The sequence below is a fragment of the Chiloscyllium plagiosum genome, unplaced genomic scaffold, assembly GCF_037043375.1.
Source record: "Chiloscyllium plagiosum isolate Xiang-an unplaced genomic scaffold, Cpla_swu_hap1 HiC_scaffold_4, whole genome shotgun sequence".
NCBI classification, from domain to species: Eukaryota; Metazoa; Chordata; class Chondrichthyes; order Orectolobiformes; family Hemiscylliidae; genus Chiloscyllium; species Chiloscyllium plagiosum.
Window position 1 is genome coordinate 3,535,197 of NW_028270142.1, and position 14,538 is coordinate 3,549,734.

Consider the following 14,538-nt stretch of genomic DNA (forward strand, 5'->3'; position numbering starts at 1 on the left):
CCTGGTCTGGGATTGGAGCCTGCCCTGGATATGCTGTTCCCAGCTCCCTGAGCTAAGACTTTCTGCTGGATTGGACTGAGGCCTCTACACAACCATGACAAGAATCCTGGCTAAGTGGCACAGCGAGGTCATGGTAATATGAGGCTGGTACCTCTGGCTCAGGGGAAATGTTCAAAAAAATGAGGTAAGGCAATGCAAGCCAGGAGGCTGTGTGCATCAGGGTAGGCTCAGAGTGAGTGAGTGAGTGAGGAAGTGCTCTGACAGGGAGTGGGGATCCCGGAGATACAGCCCGGAGCAGTCCCTGAGCTGGGGGTGGGGTGTGGGGGAGGGGTGTCCCTGAGCACACTGTGTCCACGCTGCAGCGTTACAATCAGAGTTACCGGGGCAGCCTGAGGTCCAGCATTGAAGGGCAGAATGTCCTGTAAGTGGATGGGAGGTGGGCCAGGTGGGTTAATGAAGGCTGGTACGTATTGAATGCCAATGTCCATGAATGTGAGGCCAGTGCCCATACAGCATGCCCAAGATGTTAGTGTCAAGGTTCCAAAATGAAGGTTTTTGGAGCAAGTGGCAAATTAAACCCTGCTTTGGTTTCCATGTTGAGTCTGTTTGTATGGGAAGTTTGGTGAGATTGTGATCTATATCAAGGTGGTTTGTTAACAAGGCATTTAACAAATAGTAATCAGCGTCAACTGGGGCTACACTCAGTGAGAATCTCACCACGCCGAGCTGAGAAAAATGAATATCGAGATGAACCTTGCCAAATATCTCACTGATTCTACAAGCCACCTCACCACATCACGCTGGGCCTGGTAAGGTTCTGCCCAGAGTGAGGCGAAAATGAGCACTGCAGATGCTGGAGATCAGAGTCTAGATTAGACCGGTGCTGGAAAAGCACAGCCGGTCAGGCAGCATCCGAGGAGCAGGAGAATCGACATTTCGGGTAAAAGCTCTCATCAGGAATGAGGCTTGTGGATCGGCGGGTGGAGAGATAAATGGGAAGGGGGGGTGGGGCTGAGGGGAAGGTAGCTAAGAGTGCAATAGGTGGATGGAGATGGGGATAGGTGGGAAGGAAGATTAGCAGGTGGGACAGTTCATGAGGACGGTCCTGAGCTGGAAGGTTGGAACCGGGGTAAGGTGGGGGGAGGGGAAATGATGAAACTGGTGCAGTCCACATTGATGCCCTGGGGTTGAAGTGTTCTGAGGCGGAAAATGAGGCGTTCTTCCTCCAGGCGTCTGGTGGTGAGATTAGATTAGATTACATTACAGTGTGGAAACAGGCCCTTCGGCCCAACAAGTCCACACCGACCCGCCGAAGCGAAACCCACCCATACCCCTACATTTACCCCTTACCTAACACTACGGGCAATTTAGTATAGCCAATTCACCTGGCCCTGCACATCTTTGGACTGTGGGAGGAAACCGGAGCACCCGGAGGAAACCCACACAGACACGGGGAGAACGTGCAAACTCCACACAGTCAGTCGCCTGAGTCGGGAATTGAACCCGGGTCTCTGGCGCTGTGAGGCAGCAGTGCTAACCATTGTGCCACCGTGTCGCCCACCGTGCCGTGAGGGAGCGGCGGTGAAGGAGGCCCAGGACCTCCATGTCCTCAGCAGAGTGGGAGGGGAAGTTGAAATGTTGAGCCACGGGGCGGTGTGGTTGATTGGTGCTGGTGTCTCGGAGATGTTCCCTAAAGCGCTCTGCTAGGAGGCGCCCAGTCTCCCCAATGTAGAGGAGACCGCATCGGGAGCAACGGATACAATAAATGATATTAATGGATGTGCAGGTAAAACGTTGATGGATGTGGAAGGCTCCTTTGGGGCCTTGGATGGAGGTGAGGGAGGAGGTGTGGGCACAGGTTTTGCAATTCCTGCGGTGGCAGGGGAAAGTGCCAGGATGGGAGGGTGGGTCGTAGGGGGGCGTGGACCTGACCAGGTAGTCACGGAGGGAACGGTCTTTGCGGAAGGCGGAGAGGGGTGGGGAGGGAAATATATCCCTGGTGGTGGGGTCCGTTTGGAGGTGGCAGAAATGTAGGCGGGTGATTTGGTTTATGCGAAGGTTGGTAGGGTGGAAGGTCAGCAGCAGGGGCGTTTTGTCCTTGTTACAGTTGGAGGGGTGGGGCCTGAGGAAGGAGGTGCGGGATGTGGACGAGGTGCGTTGGAGGGCATCTTCAACCATGTGGGAAGGGGGCCATCTGGTGTGTTCTGTGGTGGAACTGGTCCTCCTGGGAGCAGATACGGCGGAGGCGGAGGAATTAGGAATATAGGATGGCATTTTTGCAAGAGGTAGGGTGGGAAGAGGTGTAATCCAGGTAGCTGTGGGAGTCGGTGGGTTTGTAAAAAATGTCAGTGTTGAGTTGGTCGCCATTGATGGAGATGGAGAGGTCCAGGAAGGGGAGGGAGATGTCAGAGATGGTCCAGGTAAATTTAAAGTCAGGGTGGAATGTGTTGGTGAAGTTGATGAATTGCTCAACCTCCTCGTGGGAGCACAAAGTGGTGCCAATGCAGTCATCAATGTAGCGGAGGAAGAGATGTGGAGTGGTGCCGGTGTAATTACGGAAGATGGACTGTACTATGTAGCCAAGAAAGAGACAGGCATAGCTGGGGCCCATACGGGTGCCCATGGCTACCCCTTTGGTCTGGAGGAAGTGGGAGAATTCGAAGGAGAAATTGTTAAGGGTGTGGACCAGTTCAGCCAAACGAATGAGAGTGTCGGTGGAAGGGTACTGTAGGGGACGTCTGGAGAGGAAGAAACGGAGGGCTTGGAGGCCCTGGTCTGGGCGGATGGAGGTGTAGAGGGATTGGATATCCATGGTGAAGATGAGGCATTGGGGCGGGGGAAACAGAAGTCTTGGAGGAGGTGGAGGGCATGAGTGGTGTCTCGAACGTATGTGAGAGTTCCTGGACTGGGGGAATAGGACAGTATCGAGGTAGGTGGAGATGAGTTAGGTGGGACAGGAGCAGGCTGAGACAATGGGACGGCCAGTGTGGTCAGGATTGTGGATCTTAGGAAGGAGGTAAAATTGGGTGGTGCGGGGTTCCCAAACTATGAGGTTGGAAGCTCGGAACACTTCAACCTCAGGGCATCAATGTGGACCGCACCAGTTTCCTCATTTCCCCTCCCCCCCACCTTACCCCAGTTCCAACCTTCCAGCTCAACACCATCCTCATGACCTGTCCTATCTGCCAATCTTCCTTCCCATCTATCTGCTCCATCCTCCTCTCTGACCTATCACCTTCATCTTCACCCCCATCCATCTATTGTACTCTTTGTTACCTTCTCCCCAGCCCCACCCTCCTCCCATTTATCTCACCACCCCGGAGGCTCCGTGCCTTCATTCCTGATGAAAGGCTTTTGCCTGAAACACGATTTTCCTGCTCCTCGGATGCTGCCTGACCTGCTGTGCTTTTCCAGCACCACTCTAATCTTGACTCTGCCCACAGTGACACTACGCAGTGTTGTTGAGATCTTATTTGGAATATCGCATTTGAGGTTGTACTGCTCCTGGGGCAGGCACAGTGCATATTAATCTGAATGGCATCTGGTACTTTAAGTTATTAGATTAGATTACATTACAGTGTGGAAACAGGCCCTTCGGCCCAACAAGTCCACACCGACCCGCCGAAGCGCAACCCACCCAGACCCCTACATTTACCCCTAACCTAACACCACGGGCAATTTAGCACGGCCAATTCACCTGACCTGGACATCTTTGGACTGTGGGAGGAAACCGGAGCACCCGGAGGAAACCCACGCAGACACGGGGAGAATGGGCAAACTCCACACAGTCAGTCGCCTGAGGCGGGAATTGAACCCGGGTCTCCGGCGCTGTGAGGCAGCAGTGCTAACCACTGAGCCACCATGCCACCCACATTTCAATCAGATGAGGAGTGGTGACAGAAATACCGTCCAATGGCTGCCTCTCGTCTTGGGGGTGCATTCTGGAAAATTTGATGCTTGATCTATAACTTCTCACATAGCAAATTAATTGAAATTAAATCTGATTGAAATCTGATTGAAATGGATGGATGGCTAAACAGTGCTCCTTCCCGATACTGCACTTGGGGGTGATGTCGGTTGTATTCTCCAGAACATGGTCCTAGACATTGCTTTTAGGATTCTCTCTACTCCACCCTACATTCCACAGCTGTCGCCAGCTGTTTTATGTCACATGCTGTCTTCTTTCTCTCTATTGTCTTCCTTATTTCCCCTTAATCACGGCTCCATAAACCCTGACACACTGACCCTCCAGCACAGGGAAGCGATCCTTCACACGGGAGCCTTATCGATCAATGTTTATGAAACAAACATCAGGAAGTGCTGCAGAAACTCGAGATGTCTGGCAGCAGCTGTGGAGACAGAAACTGAGTTAACATTTCGGGTCTGGTTCTGAAGAAGGATTACTGAACTTACATGACAACACAGGAAAAGGACTTTTGGCCTACCAAGATTGTAGTGACCTGTGACGTCTCTCTAAACTAAACGTCTTTCACCTCTGACTGTTTGTATCTCTGTTCCCTGCTATTGTGTTTATCTCCACCACCTCCTTTGGCAGTGAATTCCTGGCACTTTTATTTATTTATTCATTTGTGGGATATGGGCATCGCAGGCTGGGCCCAGCATTTATTGCCCGTCCCGAGTTGCCCCTTGAGAAGGTGGGGGTGAGCTGCCTTCTTGAACCACTGCAGTCTGTGTGCTGTGGGTTGATGCACAATCCACCAGGGAGAGAATTCCCGGAATTTGATCCAGTGGCAGTGAAGGAACAGAGATACATTTCCAAGTCAGGATGGCAAATGGTTTGGAGAGGAACTTGCACGGAGTGGTGTTCCCATGTACCTGCTGCCCTTGTCCTTCTAGATGGAAGTGGTCATGGGTTTGGAAGGTGCTGTCTGAGGACCTTTGGTGAATTTCTGCAGTGCATCTTGTAGATAGTACACACTGCTGCTACTGAGCGTTGGTGGGGGAGGGAGTGGACGCTTGTGGATGTGTTGTCAATCAATCAGCTGCTTTGTCCTGGATGGTGTCAAGCTTCTTGAGTGTTGTTGGAGCTGTCCCCATCCAGGGCAAGTGGGGAGTGTTCCCTCACACTCCGGATTGTGTCTTGTAGTTGGTGGACAGGCTTTGAGGAGTCAGGAGGAGTGTTACTCACTGCAGTATTCCTAGCCTCTGACCTGCTCTTGTAGTCTCTATGTTTATGTGGTGAGCCTATTTGAGTCTCTGATCAATGATAGCCCTCAGGATATTGATAGTCAGGGATTCAGTGATGATAACACCATTGAATGTCACGGGGCGGTCGTTAGTTGTCTCTTATTAGTGGTAGGTATCGCCTGGCATTTGTGTGGCATGGAATAAGTTGATTAGGGATAGTTAACGTGGTTTTGTGAAGGATAGGTTGTGCCTCTCAAACCTTATTGAGTTCTTTAAGAAGGTGACCAAACAGGTGGATGAGGGTAAAGTGGTTGATGTGGTGTATATGGATTTCAGTAAGGTGTTTGATAAGGTTTCTCATGGTAGGCTTTGCACAAAATACAGAGGCATGGGATTGAGGGTGATTTAGCAGTTTGGATCAGAAAAGGGTTTTGATTGATGGGAAATATTTATCCTGGAGCTCAGTTACCAGTGGTGTACCGCAAGGATCTGTTTTGGGGCCCCTGCTGTTTGTCATTTTTATAAATGACCTGGATGAGGGCATAGAAGGGTGGGTTAATAAATTTGCGGATGACACTAAGATTGGTAGAGTTGTGGATACAGACGAAGAATGTTGTAGGCTACAGAGGGACATAGATAAGCTGCAGAGCTGGGCTGAGAGGTGGCAAATGGAGTTTAATGCAGAAAGGTGTGAGGTGATCCACTTTGGAAGGAGCAACAGGAATGCAGAATAATGGTAAGATTCTTGGTAGTGTAGATGAGCAGAGAGATCTCAGTGTCCAGGTACATAGATCCTTCAAAGTTGCCACCCAGGTTGACAGGGCTGTTAAGAAGACATACGATATGTTAGCTTTTGTTACTGTCACTCAAGTACAGGGGTACAGCAAAGAGTGGATACTGTCACCATTCCCACCACCATCATCGGTATAGAGGTACTAGCTACAAAATCTTAGCTGCAAAGTAGAAAGATAAAGAAACAAAAAAAAGTTAAAAATTACAGTCTCCTCTTAGTCTAAAGTAGAAAAATAAAGAAGTAAAGTTAAAAGTTCAACAGTCCATTTGAATTGCTGAGTCAGCTCAGCTTGTATTCCCTACAAGGGTTCGATTTCCTCTACTTTGACCCGGTCAGTTTTGAGGAAAGGTCACTGGATCTGAAATGTTAACTCTGATTTCTCTCACAGATGTTGCCAGACCTACTGAGCTTTTCCAGCAATTTCTGTATTTGTTTCATATTTTTATATTTCATTCCCTTTGTAATAGAGACCAACGTTCCTTTGTCTTCACAATCACTTGGTGAAATTACATGCCAGATTTTTGTGATTTATGGATGAAGACCTCAAATACTTCTGTACTGCAGCTTTCTGCAATCTATCTCTATCTCAATAATATTCAGCTCCTCTGTTCTATCTGCCAAAGTGCAGAACCTCACAGTTGCCCACATTTTACTCCAAATGCCAACATATTTTCCACTAACTTAACCTGTCCATATCCCTCTGCAGACTCAGAGTCAATCTCACCAAATACTTTCCCACCTATCATCTGTAAATGTGGTTATAATGCATACACTTCCATCATTCAAATCACTGTGGCCTCACTGATCCCTGTACCAGCCCATTGAAATCACCTCCCATATCCCAGCTGATGTGCTGAACATGCTGCTGTTATATCCTTTGCATCCTTAGCATTTCCCCAATGATTAATGTTTAGCTAACTGGTCTGTAATTACTTGATTTTTTAAAATCTTCCTCTATTTTTGACTCTGTCTTTTTACTTTGCCAGTTTTCAAATCCTCTTGAACTTTTCCAGAATCTAATAATTCTTGGAAGATTCTAACTTTTTAAGTTCTCAGAGGGCAGGTAGACATGTCCATGGGAACCTGTTGTGCGTTCATTATGATGCCATGAATATTGATTCACATGCTAGCCCGATGGGATTATGTTCATGGGTACAATTTTGCTCACCAAAAGTTGGACACATGCACTTTCTGAAACTCAACTACAAATACAAGGCCTAGTGAGTAGAGAGCTTGCTCCCTGCTATGATGAGTGAACCATTTATCTCTTGTTTAGTTCCTTCAAAACAAAATCGAATAATTGCACAACCACCTCCATTGTAATGGCAGAAGGCTCTCGTTGTTCAGTAGCTCATGAGAAGGTACATTTGTAGGCCATCAGGCTACCTACAACAGGACCATTGCAATGTTAGAGCTGCACGATGATCTACTCATACCCTGCTCAATAAAAGTCACCAGACTGAAACAAACTTGATTGGGGCATGCAAGCTGTGCCTTAAAGGGCGGTAAATGTAAATGAAGTAAAGGAGCAGGTTCACAGGAAGGTGAGACAAGTGCAAAGGGAAGGAAAGCGATCTGAAGGTTGTGGTTGTCAGGATCACTGAAAGGAGCTATGGAAAATGAAGGCAGCAAACTGGGATTGAGAGGCAAGAGTCACAAGAAGTAGGGGCAATGGGGTCAGCAATGTGCAGGAGCTGGACATGAAGAGAGTGAAGAAGAATGGGGTTATATATTGTGCTGGAGAGGGAGAATGAGCAGTGGAGATGAATGAGGCAGAGTGGGAGGAAGCTATCTAACTCACCAGGTCTTGTAATCAGAGTTGAGTTTCAGTAAATAGACGTATCCTATTTCTGGCTAACAAAATTGAGGAGATCAACTTCAAGATCCCAATGGGAATGGGATCAGCAAGTTTGACCAGGAATGCGAAGGGAAATATTTAAAGGATTTATATTATGAAGGGAAGATTGAAAAAGTATGGAGGAGAAGAAATGGGAAGGAGGAGGCCATTGACAGTAATGGGGACAGGAGTGGGATCGGGAAATTGTACTTGAAAGCGAGAGGGTAGAAAGAGGAATAATCAAGAGTTGTGTCCATCAACCATCTTCCTGACAATCAAATCCCAAAAGCGGGTGGAAGGGAGGAGCTCTAGGTTTGTTTGGAAATGGTAAGGCCAAGTAAGAAAACACTCGAAAGAAGCAAATTAAATCTGTAAGTGGCATGTAGATTTTATGAGCAACATATCAATGACAATGCATTGAGGGGAATTACCGGTCTATGTTAAAGGCACAGAAGGTGTTTAAGTTACAAGCAGCTACATGCTCACCATGTCCAGTCAATCAGTCAGTAACAGGTTATGAAAGTTGTACCTCTCAATGTATGGGGGCTGGTAGAACACATTGTCCCCTCAGGAACAGGAGGCCTTATCAGGTCCAAAATTTTCATTGACTGTCGCAAGATTCCAAATGCAAAGCCTCCATCTCATTCCTGCTCTTCCTTTACACATCAGTCATTCTGTGCCAGATGTTGGAGCAACTGAACCCAGCATCTGGTTTAGCATTGCTGAAGCTGAGGAGATGGAGAGGGGGATGGAGGAGGAACAGGAAGGAGAAACAAGGGCAGAATCAGGGACATGATGCTCAGGGGCTGCAGACGGGTAACAGCAACCTTCGCATGAAGAGGGCAAGCAGTATCTCCAGCACCATCGGCCTGGCTACAGAGAGACAGGGGAGAGCCAGCTCCCACCAGATCAGTGAGGGACAGTGCAGGAGACATCTTTGCGTGGCAAGAGAAATGATTGCATCCATCTACCCCTTCAGGCAGGCTGATCAGCACAATACCAATGTGTCTGTACCAGTCACTGCACAAATGATCTTGCTCAGCACCAGTTTCTTTAGCCACGTTTAGACATGTAGAGTTTAAAAGAATGTAATCACAAGGAAAAATCCACCCCATAGCCGAGTCCAAGTTTCTCCCACTATTTCACCCACGTCTAATCTCAGAAATAAAAATTCTGTACACTGCTCGAAAACATGACAAAGAACAATATTCTTAATGGAGTATAATTACCATTCGGATTAAATCAACAATCTTCAAATATATAAAATTTATAATAATACGAAACATCAGGGAACACCAATTTAGTTACCAGGCTGATAAATTGATCGAGTGAGCTTTCTTGTCTTTGTGATTTGAAGATGTTCTCTTGACTACGGGAACCTGCAAGCAGGAAGGTGGTTTGAAGTGCGTCTACTTCAATGCCAGGGGCACCTGGAATGAGGTGGGTGAACTTGCAGCATCGGTTGGTACCTGGGATTGCGATGTTGTGGCCATTTCAAAGGCATGGACAGAGCAGGGACAGGAATGATTGTGGCAGGTTTTGGGATTTAGATGTTTCAGTAAGAACAGAGAAGATGATAAAGGGGGGTTGGCATTGTTAGTCAAGGACAGTATTACAGTGGCAGAAAGGACATCTGAGGACTTGTTTGCTGAGGTAGTTTGCTGAGGTGGTTAGAAACAGGAAAGGAGAGGTTACCCTGTTGGAAGTTTTCTATCGGCCTCCGAATTGTTCCAGAGATGTAGAGGATAGGATAACAAAAATAATTCTGGATGGAAGTGAGAGTGACGGGGTACTTTTTATGGGGGAACTTTAACTTTCCAAATACAGAGGAACCTCAATTATCCGAATACCAATTATCCAAAAATCGGTTTATCCGAAAGAGATCTCGAGGTCCTGATGGAAACATTACATCAAAGACCTGTTTCCAACAGTGATCGCGTCTTTTGTTTACAGTAATTAAACAGGCACCCTCCCTCTCTCCCAACACTTTTCCAGGAGTTTTACACAGGGGTGTACCCTACCACCCCCCACCTTCCCAAGATAATCTGACCAACATTGTCCTGTACAGGGCAGAGGTGGAACCTGTCAACAAGTTGGAGTAAAAGGTTGTGTGTGTGTGTGTGTGTGTGTCTGTGTGTGTGTCTGTGTGTGTGTGTGTCTGTGTGTGTGTGTCTGTGTGTGTGTGTCTGTGCATGTGTCTATGTGTGTGTGTCTGTTTCTGTGTGTGTATGTGTGTCTGTGCGTGTGTCTGTGTGTGTGTGTCTGTGTGTGTGTTTGTGTGTCTGTCTGTCTGTGTATGTGTGTGTGTTTGTGTGTCTGTCTGTGTGTGTGTCTGTGTGTGTGTTTGTGTGTCTGTCTGTCTGTGTATGTGTGTGTGTTTGTGTGTCTGTCTGTGTGTGTGTCTGCCTATGTGTGTGTCTGTGTCTGTTTGTCTGTGTGTGTGTGTGTGTGCCTGTGTCTGTGTGTATGTGTGTCTGTGTGTGTCTGTGTATGTGTGTGTCTGTGTGTGTGTGTGTCTGTGTGTGTCTGTGTGTGTGTGTCTGTGCATGTGTCTATGTGTGTGTGTCTGTTTCTGTGTGTGTATGTGTGTCTGTGCGTGTGTCTGTGTGTGTGTGTCTGTGTGTGTGTTTGTGTGTCTGTCTGTCTGTGTATGTGTGTGTGTTTGTGTGTCTGTCTGTGTGTGTGTCTGCCTATGTGTGTGTCTGTGTCTGTTTGTCTGTGTGTGTGTGTGTGTGCCTGTGTCTGTGTGTATGTGTGTCTGTGTGTGTCTGTGCATGTGTGTGTCTGTGTGTGTGTGTCTGTATCTGTTTGTCTGTGTGTGTGCCTGTGTCTGTTTGTCTGTGTGTGTGTGTGTGTCTGTTTGTCTCTGTGTGTGTGTGTCTGTGTGTGTGTTTGTGTGTCTGTCTGTCTGTATGTGTGTGTGTCTGTGTGTGTGTCTGCCTATGTGTGTGTCTGTGTCTGTTTGTCTGTGTGTGTGTGTGTGTGTGTGTGTGCCTGTGTCTGTGTGTATGTGTGTCTGTGTGTGTCTGTGTATGTGTGTGTCTGTATCTGTTTGTCTGTGTGTGTGTGCCTGTGTCTGTTTGTCTGTGTGTGTGTGTGTGTGTCTGTTTGTCTGTGTGTGTGTGTGTCTGTGTCTGTTTGTCTCTGTGTGTGTGTGTGTCTGTTTGTCTGTGTGTGTGTGTGTGTCTGTGTCTGTTTGTCTGTGTGTGTGTGTGTCTGTTTGTCTGTGTGTGTGTGTGTGTGTGTCTGTGTCTGTTTGTCTGTGTGTGTGTGCCTGTGTTTGTGTGTGTCTGTTTGTCTGTGTGTGTGTGTGTGTCTGTGTCTGTTTGTCTGTGTGTGTGTGTGTCTGTGTCTGTTTGTCTGTGTGTGTGTGCCTGTGTGTGTGTGTGTCTGTTTGTCTGTGTGTGTGTGTGTGTGTGTCTGTGTCTGTTTGTCTGTGTGTGTGTGCGCTATTTGGAGACTTACCCCAGAAAGGCAGCTGCAGCAGTTTTGTTGTTGGTGTCCAGTCCGGCTGTCCCGGAGAGGGGGCAGGTGAGTACAGGGGGTTTGGGGCGGGGGGGATGGTTGTTGGGACGGAGTTGGGGATGGAGGGTAGTGGGGGACGGGGTTGGGGGTGGGGGGGTGCGGTGTGGGACAGTGTTAGGGTTGGGGGGGCAGTGTGGGACCGTGTTGGGCGTGGGGGTGCGGTGTGGGATGGGGTTGGGAGTGGGGAGGTCGGTGTGGGATGGTGTTGGGGGTGGGGGGGTCGGTGTGCGACCGGGCTGGGGGTGGGGGGGTCATTGTGGGACGGTGTTGGGGGTGGGGGGCGGTGTGGGATGGTGTTGGGGGTGGGGGGGGTTGGTGTGGGACAGGGTTGGGGGTGGGGGTGGGGGTGTTGGTGTGGGACAGGTTTGGGTGTTGGGGGGTGGTGTGGGACGGTGTTGGGGGTGGGGGATTTCTCCAGCTTCCGCATTTCCCCTCCCCTCACCTTGTCTCAGTCCCAACCCTCGAACTCAGCACCGCCTTCTTGACCTGTAATCTTCTTCCTGACCTCTCCGCCCCCACCCCCTCTCCATCCTATCACCCTCACCTTAACCTCCTTCCACCTATCGCATTCCCAACGTTCCTCCCCCAAATTCCTCCTCCCTACCTTTTATCTCAGCCTGCTTGGCACACCCTCCTCATTCCTGAAGAAGGGCTTATGCCCGAAACGTCGATTCTCCTGCTCCTTGGATGCTGCCTGAGCTGCTGCGCTTTTCCAGCAACAAATTTTTCAGCTCTGATCTCCAGCATCTGCAGCCCTCACTTTCTCCCAGTTTTTGTCCAGTGTGTGCAGGAGGGTTTCCTGACACAATATGTAGACAGGCCAACAAGGGGCAAGGCCACATTGGATTTGGTTCTGGGTAATGAACCCGGCCAGGTGTTAGATTTGGAGGCAGGTGAGCACTTTGGTGATAGTGACCATAATTTGATTATGTTTACTTTAGCAATGGAAAGGGATCAGGGCAAAAATTATTGCTGGGGGCAAGGCATTTAATATGTGACCAGGCAGGTTTTAGGATGCATAGGATGGGGAAGGAATCTGCAGGGGAACGGCACATTTGAAATGTGGAGCTTATTCAAGAAACAGTTACTACATGTCCTTAATAAGTATAGAAATGTGTTGCTGGAAAAGCGCAGCAGGTCAGGCAGCATCTAGGGAACAGGAGAATCGACGTTTCGGGCATTAGCCCTTCTTCAGGAAAGACTTAAAGAGAGAACCAAGAAGAACCGGGAGGGGACATGAGAAGTTGTTGGCGAATAGGATCAAGGAAAAGCTGAAAGCTTTCTATAAGTATATCAGGAATAAAAGAATGACTAGAGTAAGATTAGGGCCAATCAAAGATAGTAGTGTGAAGTTGTGTGTGGAGTCCGAGGAGATAGGGGAATCACTAAATGAATATTTTTCATCAGTATTCACACTGGAAAAAGACAACGTTGTCGAGGAGAATACTGAGATACAGGCTACCAGACTAGATGGGATTGAGGGTCACAGGGAGGAGGTGTTAGCAATTCTGGAAAGTGTGAAATTAGATAAGACCCCCGGGCCGGATGGGATTTATCCTGGGATTCTTTGGGAAGTCAAGGAGGATATTGTAGAGCCTTTAGCTTTGATATTTATGTTGTCATTGTCGACAGGAATAGTGCCAGGAGACTGAAACATAGCAAATGTTGTTCCCTTGTTCAAGAAGGGGAGTAGAGACAACCCTGGAAATTATAGACCAGGGAGCCTTAACTCCAGTTGTGGGTAGTGTTGGAAAAAGTTATAAGAGATAGGATTTATAATCATCAAGAGAGGAATAAGGTGACTAGGCATAATCAACGTGGTTTTGTGAAGGGTAGGTCGTGCCTCACAAACCTTATTGAGATCTTTGAGATGGTGACCAAACAGGTGGATGAGGGTAAAGTGGTTAATGTGTTGTATATGGATTTCAGTAAGGCATTTGCGCAAAATACGGAAGAATGGGATTGAGGGGGATTTCGTGGTTTGGATCAGAAATTGGCTAGCTGAAAGAAAACAGACAGTGGTGGTTGATGGGAAATATTTATCCTGGAGTTCAGTTATGAGTGGTGTACCGCAAGGATCTGTTTTGGGGCCACTGCTGTTTGTCATTTTAATGAATGACCTGGATGAGGGCGTAGAAGGACGGGTTAGTAAATTTGCGGATGACACTAAGGTTGGTGGAGTTATGAATAGTGCTGAAGGATGTTGCAGGTTACAGAGAGACAGATAAGTTGCAGAGCTGGGCTGAGAGGTGGCAAATGGAGTTTAATGCAGAAAAGTTGGAGAGAAGACTTATAAGATAATCAGAGGGTTAGATAGGTTGGACAGTGAGAGCCTTTTACCTCAGATGGTGATGGCTAGCACAAGGGGACATATCTTTAAATTGAGAGGTGATAGATGTAGGACAGATGTCAGAGGTAGTTTCTTCACTCAGAGAGTAGAAGGGGCATGAAACACCCTGCCTGCAACAGTAGTAGACTCGCCAACATTAAGGGCATTTAAATGGTCATTGGATAGGGATATGGATGAGAATAGAATAGTGTAGGTTAGATGGGCTTCAGATTGGGTTCACAGTTTGGCACAACATTGTGGGCAAAGGGGCTTACTGTGCTGTAATAGAGTATGTTCTATATTCTACTTTAAAGGGAATAGTTTGCTAATTCTTTACCCTCAAATTGTAAACCAGGTAAAGTCAAAGAATTATGTTCAAGATTTACTTTGGAATCTAATCATACAGACAACTCATTTATATGGAAGATTAAGACAATAAAGTACTGTTAGTTGTGATTGGGTGGATCCATGGTGAAACCCCATACTCAGCTGGTCTTTTGAAGTTAGTTTGGTGAGGTGTTGTGTCAAAAGTAGATGAAAAATACAGCGGTGTATTTTCTTTTGTTAAAGCCCAGGTCTTTCACGTAATTCTCATGTCAAGATGACCCCCTTGTTTTAAAACAATTGCTTATATTTTGTCATAGAAAGAAAACTCTACCCAATTATGTTTCTTCGCAGATTTATTAAGCTAATGATGGGTTTGTAACAGCTCTTCAGCCCAAGCAAATGGGTCTTTCATCTTATTTGGGGAGGTGATGTCCTAGTAGTATTATCACTAGATTAGTAATCTGGACACTAAGGCAATATTCTGTGGATCTGAGTTTGTATCCCACATGGCATTTGGTAGAACTTGAACTGAATAAAAGACTGGAATTAGGAATCTAATGATGCCCATGAAATCATTGT